This window comes from Piliocolobus tephrosceles, chromosome 13 (genome assembly GCF_002776525.5).
Source record: "Piliocolobus tephrosceles isolate RC106 chromosome 13, ASM277652v3, whole genome shotgun sequence".
NCBI lineage: Eukaryota > Metazoa > Chordata > Mammalia > Primates > Cercopithecidae > Piliocolobus > Piliocolobus tephrosceles.
In genome coordinates this window covers 49,615,582-49,622,321 of record NC_045446.1, presented here as the reverse complement: position 1 = coordinate 49,622,321, position 6,740 = coordinate 49,615,582, and the positions used below count along the sequence as shown (strand labels likewise).

Here is a 6,740-nt window from a genome sequence, read left to right as displayed (position 1 = left end):
CTTCACCGAGGTTGGGCAAGCAATAGGGAATTGCTAAAATGTATGGGGTATGTAGGTGAGCCTCAGGACTTCCCAGCACCCAGTGCGGGGAAGATTTCTAATGTCTCCCTACTCCCATGAGAGAAGTTGATAATTATTCATACTCAGGTATTGGGGCTTGTGAAGATTTTATGTGCAACTCCCCCCTACCATGGGACATATTAACTGCCATTAGAGCTTAGAACAAGGAACACCGACTCAGTACATTTTAGGTTAGATCAGAAATTAGAAAAACATTTATGACAGAAAGAAAGAACCGGATTTTATTTCTATGGTGGTTTTCCTGGCCTCTCATTCTTGGAAAATGGGAGGGCTTAACTGACATTTTTGTGGAGTGGAGCTGACTGTTGCCCAGGGAGCAATTCTTCCCAACCTCAGTGGTACTTTATTTACTGTAGGCACCAGGACAGGTTCCTTCCAAGGTCCAGAAGCTATTTTTAGGGTGACTTCAGCTGCCAGGCAGGGAAAGAGCTGAGTATAGTGGACAAGGGCCAGGCTGGTCACTGAGAGGTGGATGGACTTAGTGGGTGACGTCAAGGAATTACTCAGGATGGGTTCCTTTAACATGATTAAAATTCTCCCTTGGCTCAGACTAGCCAGATCCAGAATGGCTCTTCTCTCCCTGGCTAGGAACATTGTTCTGTGGAAAAAGAGAGATAGGGATAGGAACCTTCCCATGGTACCAGAAAGCTCATTATAGAGATGACTCCTTTATGGGTGTTGCCAGGGGGTAATACATTACATATAAGGGTTTTCTTATATAAATAGACTCTGACTGAGATTATGAAGAGTGGGGCTTTGAGGTCTTGTGCAACTGGATTTGAGTCTTGACTCTACCACTCACTTATTGTTCTTAGGCAGATAATAATCTCCCTAAACTACAGTTTCTCAACAGGTAGAATGGGGATAATAAGAACTACCTAGGAGGGTTAAAGCTATTTTATGCTAGAACACCTGACGCATTGCTTGGCATGGAGCAAATTCTTAAGAGTGGTGACCATTATTATTAAAACAAGAGCTTATTCCTTCAAGTGCCAAATGACATCAGCTTAATACAGTAAATTAAATAAAATCATTACACATTCCTCTGTCTTCTTAAGAGGACAATCTATAAGCCTTTAATTCTCAGAATAAAACTAATTGCCAAGGCCACAACAGAATGGCTCTGCCTTTCTCAACCCTCTCAGATTCATATCTGGCTGTGTTGCAGCCTCATTGCCCAGCAGGATTAAGTACCTGGCATATTGCCAGCATACGTAGAGTAGGCACTGTAGAGTGATGGCTATTATTGTCTTTATGACAAAAGCTTACCCCTTCAAGTGCCAAACTATATCAATTTAGTTTGAAAACATAAAAAAATGGATTTCACACACCTCTACCTTCTTATAAAGAATAAACCAAATATAGTTTCAGTTCTTTCTTGACAATTCATTGTCATCATCATAAGAATATCACTTATTGGCCCATATGTTGGACCAATAGCCTCAAGCAAGATCATACCACACTGTCTTTCTTTTTGAGGTGTGATATGTATGTAATTTTATGATTATTCTGTTTTTTTCTTCAGTTTGTCACCTATCGCTTATTACTGGTTTCAAGTAATGTAGCAGTAATCTATCTACTTCCATTTTCATTTGATACACAGCAAAACAAACAACAAAACACCAACAGAAACAAAAATCAAGCTTAGTAGAATAATGTGGGAACAAAGAACTTACAGTCATGGAGTATGGACCTGTAGATACTGGTCAAGAACTATAGAAAGGGGACTTTTTGGACATCTGCTTAACTAATTTGTACTAAAAAGAACAGAAGCAAAGCTTGTCAGAATTATGTTTAGGCACAGAGCAGATACTGAGTGTGCTCTTACAGTCTTTTGGTCAGGAACTTCATGATCTTTTGCGACAATGGCTTCAACTGACTTGTGGTTAGGGAAACCAAACAGAACAAGCAAACATGGTAGAGCTGTGTGTGCATGAAGAGCCTGTAGACCTTGAGTGAGAACTTCATAATGGTCATGATGGCAATAATGCATCACCGTGACATCATTATAATTATTCATATACGGGTTTTTTTGGTCTTTTTTTCTCAGCTTTGTCTGGTTTAAGGGAGGTTGCCAGGCCAGTGACACCTGATGAGTAGGTGTTTTGCAGTTTCTTTCAGGAGGTAGAATGCTGGTGAAGACAAAGTCCATGATGTGGGGAAGTGTCTCAGTCCGCTATCTGTTAGTTTTAACACAATCCCTGAAACTGGATAATTGATAAAGAAAAGGAATTTATTTCTTATAGTTATGGAGGTTGAGAAGTACAAGGTTGAAGGGCCACATCTTGTGAGGGCCTTATTGCTGGTGGAGTCTCCCTGCAAAGTCCTGAGGTGCCACAGGGTAGCACATGGAGAAGGGTTTGTGTGTGCTTGTTCCTCTCCTTCTAAAGCCATTAGTACCATTCCCATGACAACCCATTAGTCCATTAACCATTTCATTAATCCGTCAGTAGATTAATTCATCCATGAGGGCAGAGCTTCTATAATCCAATCACCTCTTAATGGCCCCCACCTCTCAATACTGCCTCATTGAAGATTAAGTTTCCATATGAGTTTTGGAGGGGACATTAAAACCATAGACAAGGCTTCAATGATCCAGGCTGCAGTTTTATGAGGATTATGTCTCTAATTAATAGGGTTCTGAGGATATGAGTAGAAACGGTATCTTCATTTCCAGGCAAATATCTAATTGGTCCTTGGAGCTGAGGAAAGATCAATCCATTTTCAGGTTTTCAGATCTTATATTGATTTCTGTACTGCGAAGTCATTCTTTGGAATAAAAACCCCTAGAAGATCTTAAAAGGCCCTTTGGAAACTCCTTAGACCTGGTGCCAGTTGTCTTAGGCATACTTTTAAGCAGTAGTGAAACATGCTTAAGCAATCGATGCCTAATTTCTCTTCTGCACCAACAAGTATTATTTACAGATAACCTCCAGTTAAATGAGAATGTGGTGAGCAGGCTGCCTGAGGAGTCCAAGGACTGAGCAAAGACCACAGGTTAGCGAATGATTCTTCCTTTTTCCCTTCTTTGCCTTGTGGTAAGCCTGGCAGTGACTTGATCCTTTTGTCTTTGTCTCAGAATTTCAAGATTTATTGCCCAAAAGACTGCTGAGAAATCCTTTTTCCTTTCTGTAGGAAGATAGAGATTCCAGATTCCTGCAGGTCATAAAGCAGGATAAGGAGAGGCTGTAGAGAAAGCTTATTTTTACTTCTGTCATGCATATTGAACAGGAAATATCTCCACAAGCCCTCTGGCTTTTATGTTCCTTCTCTGAGGTCCTACTATGTATGGGGTAAAGTTAGATAATATGCAGTTGCTAGATCATATAGAGATCATGTTAGGAAAGTTGTTCTAGTGATTTGACCTCAGTTTATATGTTTTACAGATAGTTACACGTAATTAAAATGGCTGTGAGGCCCATTCCAGTCTTATACTTTTAGTTTATTTAAATGCAGAGGGAGTGACAGCAATTAGATTTACTAGGGGGTCAGTTGAGAAGTACTGGTGATGATTATTTTATTATATTTTGGTGGTGCATGTCTGCTCGAATTCCTGGTAAGCACTTTTAGAAGAAGCAGTGTTCAAGAAAACTTCTTTCAGGGGGTTCTTGTTCAAGATGGCTGACAGAAGCAGCTAGTGTGTGCACCGCTTTCACTGAGAGGAAACAAAATGGTAAGTAAATCCTCTTTAACTAGGTTGTCCGGGAGATCACACTAGGCTTTACCAAGAAAGCAACTGGACCCACGAGAAGAGCAAATGTGTTCCACCTTTAGGTACGTACAGTTGGGTGTTGGCTGTGGTGGTGTCAGCTGGTTGGGTTAACCTGACCTCAGTCCATGGGGGAAGTGGTCAGGTTGTAATATACTAGGAAGATATTACTGTTAACATCACTGTGGGTGTAACACCCTATGATATTAGAAGAAATATTCTAGAGAGATATTACTCCTAATATCACAGTAAGTGTACACCCTGTGATATTATTCATAATATCCTCGGGGAATGCTTTACAACGAATGCCACAGTTGGTGTACATTCTGTGATATTATTTGTAATATCCTAGGGGATGTTACTCCCAGTGTCACAGGGGGTGGTCACGCTGAAATATTATTGATAATATCCTAGGGTATGTTACTTCTACTATCACAGGGGGTGTACACCCTGTGATATTATTCATAATATTTTAGGAGGATGTTACTTCTAATGTCACAAGTGGTGTACACCTGTGATATCATTCGTAATATCCTCGGGGGGTATTAATCCTAATGTCACTGGGGGTGTATACCCAGTGGGTGATATTATTCGTAATATTCTAGGGAAATGTTATTCCTAATGTCAAAATGGGTGCACACTCTGTGATATTATTCATGATATCCTAAATGGATGTTACTCCTAATTTTACAGGGTATATACACACTGTGATATTATTCTTAATATCCTAGGGAGATTTTACACACAATGTCACACAGGGAGTACACCCTGTAAAATCCTAGGGAGATGTTACTCCTAATGTCACAGGGGAGGTATATCCTGTGATATTATTCATAATATCCTAGGAGGATGTTACTCCTAATGACACAGGAAATGTACACCCTGTGATATTATTTGTAATACCTTAAAACGATGTTACTTTTAATGTCATAGATAGTGTATGCCCTGTGATATTATTGATAATATTCTAGGGGGAAGTTACTCCTAATGTCACAGGTGTGTACATCCTGTGATATTATTCACAATATACTAGCAGGATATTACTACTAATGTCACAATGTGTGTACACCTTGTGATATGATTCATAATATCATAGGGGGATGTATTCCTAATGTCACAGGAAGTGTACACCATGTGTTGAAGAAAGCCATGTGTACCATGTGTGTACACTGCCTGTGATATTATTCGTAATATCCTAGGGGGATGTTTCTTTTACTGTCACAAAGGGTGTACAAAATGTCACAGAAGGTGTACACCTTGTGATGTTATTCATGATATACTAGAAGGATGTTACTCCTAATGTCATGGGATGTACACTCTTTGTTATTATTTGTAATCTCCTAGGGAGATATTATTTCAAATATCACAGTGAGTGTACACACCTGGTGTGATATTATTCGTAATATCCTAGGGAGATACAATTCCTAATATCACAGTGTGTGTACCCCATGTGTGTACACTCTGTGATAGTATTTTTTATATCTTAGGGAAGTATTACTCTTAATATCACAGTGGGTGTTAACCCTGTGATATTATTCATATTTCACCTTGCTGCCTTTTTAAACCCACATTACAAAAGGAATGGAACAGATAACAAGATACTGAGATTAGACTGTTCTGCCTTGCGGCCACCGCAGGACACTTTTAATATCCCTGTTTCTCAGGCTGTAGATGAAGAGGTTCAGCATGGGGGTGACCACCGTGTATATCACTGAGGCCACTGAACCCTTTCTGGGGGAAGATGACACATCTGAATTGAGGTACCCTCCAATACCTGTTCCATAAAATAAGCACACAACTGACAGGTGAGACCCACAGGTGGAGAAGGCTTTATAGTTCCCACCTGATGATGAAACCCTCAGAATGGAGAAAACAATTTTATAGTAAGATAAAAGGATCCCCAAGGTGGGAAGAAAACCAAATACGGCAGCAGGGAAATACATGACTATGTTATTAGTGAAGGTGTCACAACATGCAAGGTGGAGGAACTGAGAAGGGTCACAGAAGAAATCAGGAATTTCCACATCCTTGAAGCAGGTAATTTGTAAGGCAATCAAATTGTACAGCTGGGAGTCTAAAAGATGGAGAAAAAAAGACAACAGAACTAGGAAGCCACAGAAACACCGGTTCATGATGACTGAATAATATAGAGGGTGACAGATGGCTACAAACCAGTCTTACAGCCATCACACTCAGGAACATGTCTTTCTTCCATGCCTCCAAAAACGGCAAAAAGAGACATCTGGGTCAGGCAGCCTGCGTAGGAGATGACTCTGCTGTGAGGTTGGGTGTTCACAAACATCTTGGAGACTGTGGTGGAGGTGAAACTGATGTCAGGCAAGGACAGGTTGGAGAGGAAGAAGTACATGGGGATGTGGAGGTGGGAGTCAGGCTGACGGCCAGGATGATGAGTAGGTTCCCCAGCACCGTGATGAGGCACATGGACAGGAACAGCCCAGCAAGGACTGGCTGCAGTTCTGGATCCTCTGAGAGTTCTAGGAGGTGGACTACTGAGACATCTGTTAGATTCTGTGGGTCTGTATAGTTTGGGCACCTTTTGCATAGAAAAGAGAGTTGAAAAATCAGAAACAAGTAAACCAACACCCAGCACTGTGTCTGCATTTTGGATATAAGCAATTCACAAGTAATGTTTTCAGATTTCAGAGCAATCCACACTCAGCAATATTTTGCAGTTGTGACAAACTCAATTGCCTTATAATGCGTTCATCATTGATTTTTGTGTTATTTACTTCTTGCTGTACACACCTGCCTTAGAGACACTAGATTCAAGAATGTTCCGAGAACCAGATCATCATATATAACAAATTCATAATTGCTAGAAAATAAAAGCCTATCTGTTCAGAAGAAAAATATGTAATAAAAACAATCTCTTCACTTTAAGAAAAAGTTTATCCTAATTAAAGGAAATGAAGAACTCAAATATTTTATT

The 6,740-nt window shown here is 40.1% G+C and overlaps 1 pseudogene across 1 annotated transcript; it reads right to left on the bottom strand.

The window, feature by feature from the left end:
* Positions 1-5,372: 5,372 nt before the first annotated feature.
* Positions 5,373-6,539, bottom strand: LOC111555071 (annotated as a pseudogene). The gene has a single exon (XR_002735400.2). The product of XR_002735400.2 is annotated as an olfactory receptor 7E24-like (transcript).
* Positions 6,540-6,740: the final 201 nt, after the last annotated feature.